Here is a 15,864-nt window from a genome sequence, read left to right on the forward strand (position 1 = left end):
CCCTTTAGTCATTACCATTTACAAATTAGAGTTTAATATACTTACACATCAATACAAGGACAAGCAGTAAGTTTATAGGACCTAAAAACCTTAAAGCCATGTGATTACACTTATCACTAGAAAATCTAGGCAAACTCATAGTATCAAAAAATCTGTAGAACCTAATACCTCAAAAAATTGAACTACAATCTAGACCCATCCTTATAACCAAAAAACCACAAGCATAGGCCAAAAAATGATACTATTGACATGCTCATAACCAGTCAACTCAATACCCTACTAATCCACATTTGACTTTAACCTCATGAAAATCCAAAAATATACAGCCTGATATATACCACCAACTACCCATGGTAAAAGAGACTAACTAGAACTGAGCACAACTAGTAAAATGCTCATTGAATACAAAATTGACAAGTAGATAATCAATTAAAATGACTCCCACTCCATTAGTGTCGGATCATCACCTATCATCAACTCCAAGCACCCCATTGGGTTGTTGATTTGCATGATATTAACACACTGCCTATTTAAAACCCACAAAGGCACATTCTACTCCATTACCACATAATTACTTCCCTTGGCCTCATGATCATGCTTTATAAGATCATCAATTTTCCTCACTTTACCTATTAAATCTACAACAACCTGTGATGTTAAAACTCCTCTGTAACACCTAATAATATGCTCCACTTGGAGTAAACTTCCATCACCCAGAGGTTTGGAAAATGATGCCAAAAAATGTAAAAACTCTGCATTTCCTCTATCCTGATGAAAGCCAGACACCCCTGCAAAAGGTGCCAAACCCACTGCAACATCATAGTTTCGAAGAGAAAAGCTAATTTCTTCCTTCCTAATCAAGCTACACAATCCAACCTTATCTAGAAGTTGCTCCATAATGCCCAAATCCTATAGGAGGTCTATAGTATAGGTGAAGAAATAGGAGAGAATTTTTTACAATAAAATGGCACTTGGCCAGGATGAGGAAAGAACATCTTGACCCAAAATTGCCATAAAAAACCTCTGACAAACTGGATAGTTCACTTTAAAGACTTCCTTTATCTCATGTTCTGACACTCATTCTAACCATGGAATTTCAGGGTCTTTCCTCAAAATAAAAACTCTAAAACTCTAAAAGATAACTTACCAATAGAAAACCATGTACCTAAAAGCCTTCTTCACACAAGTGTTGCATTATTACATTCACTTGAATTTTCCACCTCACCCCTCCATAAACCAATACCAACGCAAGAAAGACCTTTCACCTATTGTAAATAAACCACAAGCTACTAACTAATTCCATGTAATGTACTACCTTAGACTACTTTCAATCCACCAATAACTCCAAATCTGCTCCCAAATCTCCTTTGCACTTACACTAAACTTAATAATTCTCATATTATCAAGTTGAAAGAAACACAGTAAAATTTGTATAGAAGAATGATTTTCATACCAAGTAATCATCTTTACAAAATCCAATCAATCTCGTATCTCGCTTCTAAATAATTCATATGTTTTTACACCAAACAACCATCATTACTTTAAAATTAGTAATACACCGCAAATTAGAAAAAGTTTTTATCTAGCTCTATTAACCTGGATATATAATTATTTATAAAGTTCTAATCTTTTCCTCATAAGAAAAATTTTGATATCTAAAATTGGGAGACAAATATTGAGAGCTTTTTGAGAATGTGAAAAAGGTAAAACGAGAAGGTAATGTATTATTTTGAATTTCAATTTGAATATCATTATCAAATATATTTTATCATAGTTTATTTACTTCTACCCTAAGTTTGTGAAGAATAAAATTCATGTGAAGTATAGATGATTCACCTCTTCATATTTAATAAAGTACTTTCAAATTCAATTTAGGGTAATATTTTCATTTTCAAAATATGATCTTATAAATTATGTACTTTTACCCTAAAATTAGAAAGTCAATATTAAAATATTATTATAAGAATATTCTCCATAGCAATATTTTAAGGTTAAATATTTCTAATATGATATTTTGAAAAAGTTCTTATGTAGAGGAGAGACTTTTAGGAAAACCTAAATTAAAAGTAAGACTCTAATTTATTTACTTTATTAAAGTCTCTCATTAAATTATTTTGTGTGTGCAGGGTTTATTCATTGAAATTATTAAAGTACTTGTCAAGAGAATGAAAAGGGAGATCAAAGGGACATTGAAGACTTAATTTCTTTTTCAAATCCAAGGGATGTGACTTTTCAACAAAAATGGATTTTAGATTAAATATTTTATTAAAGATTTGTATTGTAATAATAGGTGTTGTGTTGCATTTATGTTTTTTGTTAGGAAGCATCATGATGGTCCAAAGCTTGTATGCATCCTTTGAATTTCTATAAAGGATACCAATATCATCAACATAATATTCATTACCATATATTTTTTTCATACACTTTATATAGAAGGTTGATCATGTTGTTTACTTTGGATTGCATTATCTATATGCACCAGCAATACATGTATTTGTGATGAAATTGCTTCAATTTCAATAGAAGAATTTCATGTGCTAAATTGATCTTTTAGTGATATCATTTATGTTTCATTCATTTTGTTTCTTCAGATCAAATTTCAAATTTTTCTTTAATTGATTGTTTAGTTGATTGAATGCAATAAGTAATTTCAATATTTTGAAAATAGTAATATTGTATTGATAAAGAAATCTTTATTGTTGTCTTATTGGGTTCTTTAGGGGAGTTAAATTCAGTAAGACTGAGTATTGGAATTCACTTTAGCATTCAACAATTCATACATCATCAAAGTGACAAGAATTATCTCAAAGAAATTTATTGTTTGTCTTTAAGGGTTATTTTAAACATTTTGAATGATTGATAGAAGAATAATAAAGAATCCATTAGTTAAATCACTGGTGTATTGATTTTTTTTTGAGTCTTCATCTTGATTGTAGAAAGGACATACATCCAAGTGACAAAGGTCAACAAATTCATTATATATTTATATATGACACCCACAAAATTTTATCAACTTTTAAAATCCATTAAAATACTTAATTTTCATAAGTTATATTCTCTAAAAAACCTTTAGGGTGTGAGGTATATGCCCACTAGCCTTGATTCTATAGAGCCAGAATTACAAACGTTCACATTCATTCAGAGTGGAACCTATCAATTGGAAAATTGCTATTAGGGTTTCCCATAATTGGATCATCATTCCATAGGAAACCTAATCTTCTAATTTGGGCACCAACAAGAAGAATAATGATTTTTTTAATAGACAAAGGGAAAAGTAAAGAGACTTATAATTTATTCTTCATTGTGACTCTAGCTACTAGAAATGATGCTAAGTTCTCTGCATTACTTCCTTCCTCATTTCTCCTATAGGGGAAACAGTAGTTCCATGAAAAAATGACAAAGAAACAATGTAAAACTCAAGCTTAAAGAGAAATGGACTATATAAAATAAAATAGACTCATGAAGAGGGCACCCAGATTACCTGTTGTTCAAAACTTCATTTTTTATCACCTCTTGGGGTGTATGATAAAATGGGAGCATTTTAACATGTAATGAACTTCCCTCAAAAAACACTAAAGTTAAAATTTTGTATCCCATGAATTCCATGAAAACAAAAAACCTCACTAATACTTCTTTCTCTATTGTCTTATTTATCCTACACTTCCTTTTCATCCTCTTCTCAAAAACTAGCCAATGTTGGAACTTCTTCTCCTACATCATATTCGCAACAACCACAAAATGTTGGGGTTTCTACTTCTCCATGATGTTCTCAACCTCCTTTACTCAGAAGTATACGAGCCTTAGATATGTGTTGAAGGGAAGATTTAGAAAGGAGAAAAGTTAGATGATGATTGGAGGAACTGGGGTGCTGACTCAACGAAGGAAGTATAGAAGTTCGATACATAGTATTAATCCATCGATCTACTCATTGAACAAAGCATCACCATTTACAATGAGGCATAAGAGATGGGGGAATAAATGATGGGATGCATGATCATAGTCACATACATTTAGAGCCAATAGAAGACAACACATGATGGAATAATAAGTATATATCATCAAGAGATAACAAATAATGATCATCATACAACAAATTAGAGTTTGTTTCTAGCCAACAATAATAGTGATTAGAAATATATTAGTTTCTATGACACCAACATTAATTCCCCAAAATTGAAGGCATAGAGGACAGTTGATGAAATAAATAGAAAATCACATGAACATAGCATATTGTAATCAATGTATATTGATGACACTCATACAATCAAGGATATTTAAAATGGAGGAACCAAGTGGAAATAACATAGAAATCAGATATGAACAACCATCTACTCAACAAATAATAATGATTTATTCTCTATATTATTTTAGGTAAAACATACACACATCATTGGAAAACATAATATCAACAATCAATAAGATATAAGTTGAGTGATCAAATATATGAAGTGTTTAAACTAGTGATGACAAAGGGGCATAAATTATGAACCAAAATAATATATTTATTTATTGAGCCAAAGGAAACCAATGATGTATATGATGACAAAGCCTAAGTAATATTTTCAATTCAGTGACTTAGGATTGATTATGACTAAGGGGTCATTCAGACAACCTACTTGTATATATTTAAGGAGCAAAAAATAAAATCTGGCCCTAGAGACACAAGTAGTGATAATATTGAAATAAGAAAAGAAATTGAATCAACAAAGATGTATTATTATATGCAATCAAGTACTCTGGTTTCTTCATGATATTTTGGAAACACAAAGAGATCATGTACAAGCACAATGTTGAGGACAAATGAACATTGAAATAAAATGTATTGAATTTCTCATATATAGCAAAATTAGTAAGGTAGTAGTTTCAGTGTATATTATCACCTGAAAGAATTTTTTTGGGACATCCCCAAGAATAGTTCATTCCCATGGATTATGGATCTACTAGTATCTAATAGGGAGTGATAAGAGCAATTGGTTGCCTTAATGTCTAAATAATACAAAGGCCATTGTGAGCTAATGACTAATATAAAACATAAATGATTAAATTATCTATCTATATTTAATGACAACAATCTTTAAAAAATGAAAATGTGTTGCATTTTTTAGCTCTATCTAATGTCTTATGCATATGAATTGAGATTGAATATTGAACTATGGCCTCCTTATACATTGCACAAAACTAAGAGATTGACATAGCTAGTTGTCATACAATCATTGGTTAATGTTGATCTTCACTTGGTTTCAAGAATACTTTAATAAGAAGGATTTGAGCAATACACAATGCAAATCCACAAAGCCTGAAGAATACCTACATGTAAAAGCTTGCCACAGAGAAGAAAAAGGCAAGAAGAGGCAAGGGTTTGCTCTGAAAATATGCAAATTGTATTCTCAAAAATGAAAAAGATACAAGATACTTACAAACGATCTATCCTTATAGAAGGAGATCAAAATCTGAAAAGGGTAACCTAAAAGGTAAATATTATTTAATAATTACTAATTAATTATTAAATATGAACACAAAGGGTGCATAAAGTGAAATCTTTAGAAGGGATAAAAGGTAATTTAATTAATGAAATTAAATTAACCTTTTTCTCTAACAAACCCCCTTAAGATGAGCAAAAATGCAGCTAAAAATGATGCAATGTTGAAAGAAAACTTGGGTCCGGCAACAAGGCTTGATAAGGTACCCAATCATAACCGAATCTCTATGAAATGGAGAAATAGAGAAAAACTAGTGGGAAAAACTCTATTCAAAAAAGAGATAGAAAAAGAATGCACAAATGAAACATCTCAAGAGAATCTCTCAAGAACACAAGTACAATGAAAGCCTCCATGATAGAAGCTTGAGACTCCATAGCCCCTCTAGAATGGAAAAACTCCTATGTCAATGAACATACCAATACGGCTCCAATCTGAAGGAAACAAAGGCAGTGGACAAGGATGATAAAACCATTTATGTAAGGTGCAATTGGAAGTCCTAGCTGATGTTCAAAGGAGAAAGCATGAGAACCTTGAAATGGAATCTCCAATGAAAGTGGAATAACAAGTGTGTTGAATCTATCATCTAAGAGGAGATGTGTGTCCTCTTATATATCCTCAACAACTACAATATATTGCTAGATGACCAGAGCTACAATACTAGGCAATGCTAAAGAGAAACCATGTGCAAGAGATGGAATCTAAATAGGAGGTGGAGATGTAGAAGTCACAACACTAGTCTTTGGAACAACACATAAGTTCAAGTGACCTAACTTCACCTTAGTACACTCTCATAAAAAAACAGAGTGATTGTTTGATAGTGGAGATTGTGGACCAAAATGTGAGAAGGAATATAGGTGGGAAGCATGATCAACAATCCCTATAGTAATAATATTTCTTATCTCACTATCTTTGATGTGAACTAAATCTTGTGCAAACTCAATTGTCTTCCCTATCCCATTATGTGTAATCTGATAAATGGAGAGAAGGTTAGAGGACAAAGATGGAACAGAAAGTACATCATGAAATGTACCATCATCAATTTCAATAGAACCTTTCTTTCATACAGTCATAACAATGTTATTCCCCATCAAAATGTGTGGAGTAGGAGAAGCCTCAAAAGTAGAGAAAAAATCCTGAGAAGATATTATATGATGTGAAGCACCTGAATCCAATAACCAACTAGAAGAATGAGGGATAGTAGTTGCACATAGTTCATGATCCTTTCCCATATCTTTACCATCTAATTGAAATGATGATGATGAAGAAGATCTTTTAGAAGTAGGACTATCAATATTAATCTTCTAAAGGAGAGTTGTCAAATCTAAAACTTATTTGGCATAGCCATCAAACTTCTTCTCATAGTAATGTGACTCATCATGATTAGGCTTATTACAATAAGCACATTTTGGTCTTTCTGGCTTTGATTTACCCCCTTTAGGAGGAGGTGGCCCTGATGAACTATGAGTGCTAGAATCAATCTAAGACTCTATAGAATAAGATTTCTGAGTCTTCTCCTTCATCTCTGAAGATTGGTGAGCTACCAATGCATTACTTTGTGAGCCTATGAGAGAATCCAACTGAGAGAGCTTAGCTTGCTCTCAAGTCAACCGATCACAAAAACCTCAAAGGATGGCATGGTAAATATATTAACCAAAGCATCTTTGGTGGAATAGAAGGTAGAAGAAAAAATCTAAAAGTTTCCATGAAGCTTTGAAAGAATCAGGTAGATACACTCAATGTCAGTTTTTATTTTTCCACAACCCTACAATAAAGATCTCACTTGCTTGAATTTCATCAAGAAGTTCTCAATTGGATGGAAAAGAATCTAGTATAAGAGAGGTAAGGTCTACCTCAATCTGAAGTTCCCTAAACTCATTCACTATATCAAGTAAGCCTTCAAGCTTGGTCCACATAGCTAGAGGGGTATTGCACCCATCAAAATGAAATAGTAGACTTTTGAAGACCTACAAGGCAATCAATCATATTGCCTCATCCATCTTGTTTATGTATTGCATGACCTCAAAAGGGCTCCGTAAAACTGGTTGCACTACATCTAAACAAGACCACAAACCTTTTGACTGGAGAAGCCATGTTGTTAAGGTCTTTCATGTGCGATAATCATGAGGGGTCAAAAGTTCTAGAGAATAAGAGGTCTCGACCATTGTTTCTGAAGATATTGAATTATTTTTGAAAAAAAATCTAGTTTACTAATGTAAATAATAGAAACAATAATATAAAATAACACCCCCCTCCCCCACAATACAAAAATCGAACCCTAGCTACTAGAAGGAATGCGTAAATGAGAGAAAAGAAAACAACTTTAGATATGAATCATAAGTACCTATTTTTTGTAGGCCTAAAAATGACCAAATGATGAAAGTACTATTTTCCCTAAATATTACTCCAAATTGATACCATATTTGGAAAGTAGACAATAAATCATGTACTTTTAAAAAAATAGCACTGAAATATGTGTCAATATGAGCCTGAACAAAGCATTTGAATTTGCAAAAAATAGAATTTTTGATTTTTAGAAAAATTTAGAAACAAAGATTACAAATAAACTATACCAATGTTTAGATCATGAAATTCTACCCCAAAACAAAAAAAAAATTGCTTGAAAAAAAGATTTCATATGAGGGAGATATCACTATTCGAAAATCACCTCTATAATTTTTTTTTTTGAACCATTATTGTCACACCCCCAAAAATCAAAGAAAAATTCCCAAAAAATGTCAGATCTATTTTTTCAAACCCTTTTTCTCCAAATATTGAACAAGCGACATCAAATCTAGCTTTGATACCAAGGTAAACTTTAAGCAACCCCCCTCGAAAAAGAGATATAAAAATATTGGCGAATCTTACATTATTTTGAAAAATAAAAATAATTTCTATTATTAATTGGTGAATCTTTAACTATTTAAATACTTTTTATAACTAAATTTAATAAAAATTATGTCATTTTTAATATTTTTAAGAACTAAATTATTAGCCAAAATTTCCTAAAATTAGCCAATTAATGAATATCAGCCATAAAAAATACCCTGTCTAATACCATGAAGGATTTGAGCAATATGCAATGCAAATCCAAAAAGCTCGAAAAATACCTATATGTAAAAACCTATCACAAAGAAGAAAAAGAAAAGAAAAGGCAAGATTTTTCTCTGAAAATATGAAAATTGTATTCTAAGAAAAGAAAAAGATACAAGATACTTACAAATGATCTATCCTTAAAGAAGGAGATCGAAACCCAAAAATGGTAACCTAAAAGGTAAATATGATTTAATAATTACTAATTAATTAATAAATATGAATGCAAAAGGTACATAAATTAAAATCTTAAGAAGGGAGAAAAGGTAATTTAATTAATGAAATGAGATTAACCTTTTTCTCTAACATAATTTTCTCTACTAATAAGGGCTAACCAAGTGAAGATGGAAGCTCATTCCCCCCCACCCCAACATCTAAATTCCTTGTTAACATCTAAAATTCATTTGTTCATCCATCTATTAATAAAATATAACATTCATGAATTATCACATGATAACGTTAATTAAAACAATCACATGAACATTCAATAGCACATAATTAAAGCATCAAGACATAAACATCAATCATTATCAAATAAGTTACATAAATTAGAATCATTTCTTTTTTGCCTTTTTCTTTTTTTATCCTTCCCTATATTGTTGTAGAGGCATATTCACAACATCATCGACATTTCTTCTCACTCGTAGACGTGATCTCACTATCCTTGACAAAGGTAGGTCCCTTGCAATAACAAATAAAATGGTTAAATTAAAAAAAATTTAAACTTTGAAGAACATAAGTGTATCTCTCTTGATCTTGTCCAACCACATCATCTTTCCTGATGGCTTGAACCTCAACACGCTCATCAAGAAAAAACTCTACCCTGTAATTGCAATACAAGATATTTTCTTAATCCCAAACCCATATTATAATTAAATTTTTATTACTACACCAAATTAATTTAGAATATTTACTTGTATTAATAATTTAGAAATAAAAATTTGAATAGAAAATATAGACCTTGAGTACTATAATACACATTTGAATCGACACCTCCATGGTGCTCAGATGGTGTATCGAGATTGGCAAGCGATAATCCAATATCAAATATAGTGATTGGTAAAGTATTCAATTTGAAAAAAAAAAAAATTGACTTATTTACTTGACCAATAGATCCATCAAAAGAACTTGGCGCAATCATTGCTTGGGGTCATTTAGCCATGACTATATAACCTTATCTGTAGTCTATTTTCTTGTCCTCTTTGGAAATTATCTTTTTAAATTCCAAGAGCTACATATTTTGCTTGGTATCATGAATTTTTTATAGTGAATTTCATCAAGACCAAGGAAGGGCAATTGTGTTAATCCGATCTCCATTGCTATTTGATATAATGATATTTTTCATTGCATGATTGGAATCATAAATATCACTACAAATTTTGGCAAGTTTTTCTTTGTCACGCCTTCCTTCGAATGTTTTCCATAGTGTCTCTATTACATTATTTTCAATATTAATAGTATAAAAAAAATACACATTTTGTAGCTGCTATAGTAGGGAAGCCTACTAAATTCTCTGAGATAACATTTTAGTCCCTTTGGAAGGTGGTCAATGATGCCTTGATGACCTACATGATCATCAATTACATAATTAGCTAACAAAACACAATCAAAATATATAGTTCCCAAATATAAAACATTATTTAGGTGGAGTGATACTACCTCAAATTTTATTATATTCCAATTGCTATAGATGAGGTGTCATTCTTTGTGGCTTTGATGTAGTCTCTTCTTTCCTATTGAAAAGATGTTTTTTGGCACTTCGATACTTATGGTTTTTGTGGAGGAACTCCTGTACTCATCAAACACCTACTTTCTTTAACTTTTGGAATGACAAGATTTCATCTTTGGACCACACATTGGACATGCAAATTTTCCATTTTTTTGAACACCTACAAGATAATGATAAATTGGATTAAATATGTCAACTCTAGGGCATCATGAATTGTCCACACAAGCATTGCATAGAATTGATTTTTTTTTTGTCCAATTAGTCTAGAGATATCATACATAGTGAAACCATTTCATAACACCAGCAACTCATTAATAAGAGGTGTAACATATACATTCATACCTTTCACTTGGTACTTACCTAGTTTAATGAAGAACAACATCAGATAATTATTGTGGCCAGTTCACTCCAAGACTTATAATTACATGAAGATAACTATAAAATAATAAAATAGCTGGAATAATCATTGTCAACACAATATACTCCCTCTTTATTGACATCCATGGAAGAAGGTTATTGTTAATAAACAAAATAAGCCACTTTGAGTAAGTAGATATCATCTCTCCAAATAGATTGACATTGTTAGTTGTTAAAGAAAGCCTAAGATTTTGATCTTCTTCTTTAAAGTGTGGCCACTTTATCTCTATATCCATAAATGTCGAACCATCTACAAAAATTTGAATAATGTCATCTCAACTTCTATTGCATGCATGGTAATCCATAAATTGTGCCAAGCTACTACACCTAAATAATGGAGATATAATGAAGAAAATTGCGAGGCACCTTTTCTGTCAATTGACCATCTTGATATCTACTTGTATGGAATTCAAAGCATTATGTTGCATATTCTTGTTCATTGTGATAAATAACATGATCTTCAGGACAAGAATCTATTGCTTGATACTTCATTCCAATATGTTTCATAGTGGCACATAATTCTCTGTATGAGTGAGGGAGAACATTTGATAGTGGTGAAAAAAACTCACCTATCAATCTACGGAAAAAAATATGTCATTAGTATAACCAATTTTTTACGGTACATGTTTCACCTTTTATAGACTATAATGACATATATGACAAACCTTAGCATATGTGACATTGTTATGTTGGATAAACTATTCATAACCTTTAAATTAACCAACAACAATAAAACAAAGAGAAGAGTTGATTGCGATCCTTCATAAAGGGTTGTGTTTGCCTTCTCAAGTAGAGGTATATCATGGAAACCCTCAATGTCATTCTCATCATCATAATCATCATCATGATAAATAGCACTACCACTATTACCAAATGTGTCATGGATTAATGCATTTGTACTATCATCTTCAAATGTGTTTTCTAGGGCATGAATTCCATCTTCCATGGGATCATGATCTTCTCCTTCAATATTCACAACTCCATGTTCCTTCAAGATGTGGTGGTTCATATCATGTACTACCCTAGGGAGATTGACCTATATAAAAATGATTATAATGAAACCCCCCTTCAATGTGACCATTCTCCATACAACGTCTCTTAGTTGTTTTGATTTTGATTCTTCTTGTCTTTAAGTCATTACAACTCTTGCAAGAACAATAACATTTTTCATCACCTTCTCTTTGAAAGTTAGACAACAATTTATCGATTGTCTCCCTATTTTGATAAAATTTTCTTGTATTATCTAACGTGATCATTCTTCATGGGAATAACTTATTCTTGTACCCTTATTGAATTGGTTTTACTTGCCAGATTTATCATTGATAACCATTTCAACATACACATTGACATTAGAGAGAAAACCTTGAAATAAAATTGGACACGTTGTTCTTAATGTTTATATCTACACATATGGTTTTGAAAGAAAAATTTGGTGTACTTAATGTGTATATATACCAAAAAATTGGACATATTGTACTTTATATATATATATATATATGGTATTAATAGAAAAAAAATGGTGCACTTAATGTGTATATCTACAAAAAAAAAAATGGACATATTGTACTTAATGTTTATATCTACACATCTGGTTTTGAAAGAAAAAATTTAGTGTAATTACGCCAAGAGGCGTTCTATACAATGGCAGCACAAATGCCCAGCACGGGAATATGCCAAGATTCCTATCAATAAAAAAGAATTGGAAGCAGTTACAAACTTCCAAATTAAATATTAAAAAAGAATTCCCGAAATAATAGCTGGCCGAAATAATAAGGAGCCAAATGGAGGCCGAAATAATAGATGGCCAACATAAAAGACAATAAAAAATATTTCCGAAATAATAGCTGGGAAAGAAGATGCCAAATGGAACCCGAAATAATAGGGTCCGAAAAAATAGGCTCCTATAAATTTTAATAAATTACATATATTCTTTTTTAAAATATGAAATAAAAATATGAAATTATTTTTTTTTAAAGTGAAAACTTTTTTTTTTTTAAATAAAAAATTTTAAAAAAAAAAAATTTAAAAAAATTTAAAAAAATTAAAAAATAAAAATAAAAAATAATTTAAAAAAGAAATTTTAAAAAACGAAAAAACAAAAATAACAAAACATTATGTAAACGGTGGTCGCAGCCTGCGGCAGTAACAACCGCTACTATCAGCGGCAGTTACTGCCGCAGGCTATGTAAGAATGGGGTGGCGGGGGTGGTGGCCCGTCACCTCATTTAAATTTTTTTTAAAATTTTTTTGAAATGAAATGCATGCGAAATGCATCGCGTTAATCACCTCTGTTAAATTTTTTTTTAATTTTTTTTGAAATGAAATGCATCGCGTAAAACATTTTTTAAAAAATTATTATCAACGACGATGTGTAGCGACGTGTACACATTTCATATGTGTATTTTTAAAAAATTTAATTTTTTAATGTTAATTTGAATTTCGAATTTGAGTGGAGTAGTGGAAATTGAAAGGTTTTTTTAGTGGAAATTGAAGAGTTTCTTAATGGGAGATAAAGAGTTTTTTTCGTGGGAGATGAAGAGTTCTCTGTCTCATTATAAAACACTCATCTCCTCTCATTTTTCTCTTCATTTGTAAAAGAATACATTTGCGAAAGACAAGTTTTCAGTAAAGCTTCATTGTTTTTGTTGAGAGAAGAAAAGAGGGAGATAAATCATTTGGAAAAGCATTCTACATTTGAAGATCACCAAGTAGATCAAAAAGCTAAGTAAGTTTTTTATTTATTTTTTGTTTATATTAAGTTTTATTTTGCATTTTGATTATTATCCGCATTAAGAATTGTAGTTACACTATTTACATTTAGTTGTAAGTTATTTTTAAAATTAGATTTCTTAGCTTTTACATCGTTGTATTCAAATTTACATTTGCATGTTTCATGCATAATTTATATATAGTTGCATGTTATATATTTAGATATGATTTGTGTAGATTATTTTTTTTTCATATTTTTCAATGTTTTTTATAGATTAATGTTGTATTTTGTTTTCTATAATATTTCATATGGATGGCAATGCCGTCATATCAATATTTTTTAAAAATAGTGATTTATAAATTTAATGATTACTATTTTCATTTACAAAAGTAGTTTGATTTATAATATTTTTTTAATTAAGATTAATATATTGATTTATATTAATATTCTGAGTTAGATTACTATTTCGATCAAAATAATTTTGTAATCAACATTTAGATTATAATTACTTCTTAGCTGTGTTTTTTATTGAAGTTTTGGAGTAACATTTTTGCAAGTGAGATTTCTATTTTTTATTTACATTTTCATTAGATTTAGATGTAGAAGTAAATTGAAATTCAAAATTAGTTATAATATTCTACTTTGATTTATATTTCAATTTTAATTAATTTCATTTAGATTTAGAATTATGTTCATATGACCGAAATTGAGGCCACTAGAGGACCTGTGCAGAGTTCTTCGTGGAGATAAGCATGTGGGTACTGAATCAAGGCACATTAGGCCTCTTGGAGATGTAATTGTGGTGACTTCCATGGCTTTTTGAATCGAATAGGGCAATCTAAACAATCTCAGATCTGAAATTCTTTTTTTCCTTTTCAGCCGAAGACAGAACAAAGATTGCTTGCAAGAAATTTTGCAGAGTTTAAGATTTGATTGCTTATGGCCGACTATTCTTGGTAACTAATATTTCTATTGTATATTCCCGTGCCAGCACGAGAAGTTTTAATCTATACAATTTATTTTGTGCATTTAGTGTACAAACTAAAGAATGCATATGCAATCAATTTTTTTATCAATCTTTATGATAGCTTTTTTTTTTTAAATAGAAAATAGAAATTATTCTTTTATGCATGTAGAAAAAAATTAGAAAGATTTTATGTATGTAAAAAATTAAAAGAATTCTATATACATCTAGATTTATTGAAAAGAATTCTATTTACATCTAGATATTTTGATTGAAATAACCATAATGTAAAAACAAAATATAAAATAGAAATGTTAATATATTTATGTAGAAAAAATTAGAAAGATTGCATGCATCTAAAAAAAATCTATTTACATCTAGATTTTTTTAGAATGGAAAAAAATGGATAATAGAAATATCAGTTGCATGTTTGTAGAAATAAATTAGAAAAACATGTATCTAGAAATTAAAAAGATTCTATATGTGTCTAATTTTTAGATTTTACTTTATTCTAAACTAATTATTGATGGATATATATTTTAAAAATATTTATGTAGTTTAAAGTTTAGATTTTAATTAATTTGTATGCAAATAGGAAAAAGAATAAATATTTTATATATATGTAGATTAATTTCTATTTTTAAAATTTACAAGTAAATAAGTACTTTATTCATTTAAAGTAAACAAGTTTTTAAGTAATATATTTTTATTTTAGAAATATATTAATCATAATGTTCATTTATTATTACTTATTTAATATACTTACTCTCAAATCTAAGACAATAGAAATGATATTTTATTAACTTTGAAATAGGGAAGTGTTAAGCAAGTTCATTTACAAAAATACCAAAAATATATTTGGTCTTTGATCAAATTGGAGTTAATATTAGAAATATAAATATGATCATTAACAATTAAGCTAAATTCAATTCAAAACAATAATATTATTTAAATTTAAATAAAATAAGCCATGTTTACTTTGAAACATCAAACAACTAATTAACTAATACAATAATTAAAATAAATGAATCTATTATGACATAGAAAAATATTTTCGAAGTATAATTTCTTTGTTTTTGAATCAATATGAGTTTTTTTTTCTACTTGAAAAGATAAACCATCCTAATTGTCATCCTTAGTTAACCCTAACAACAACCCCTACCTTAGCCCTAGCCCCAACAATCATGTACAATATAACTATAATCCAACATTAAACTATAATTATAGCACTAAAACATATCCCTATTGATATAACAAAAATCTTAGTCCAAACCATAATCTAAACCAAAAACCTACACACTAATATTGGTTATAGTCCTAACCCTAAAATCAAACCCTTAACCATAATGTTAAAAAAAACTCCAAAATATTGATCAAAATCCTAAACCTACCTATATGGATAACCATGATATTAAACTCTAAATCCAGTCCCAAGGTCCTAACCATGGTGTAAACCTATAACCAAACTCTTAAA

The sequence above is a fragment of the Cupressus sempervirens genome, chromosome 4 (genome assembly GCF_028749045.1).
Source record: "Cupressus sempervirens isolate cs-2001-9-10 chromosome 4, ASM2874904v1, whole genome shotgun sequence".
In the NCBI taxonomy this organism is placed as follows: Eukaryota; Viridiplantae; Streptophyta; class Pinopsida; order Cupressales; family Cupressaceae; genus Cupressus; species Cupressus sempervirens.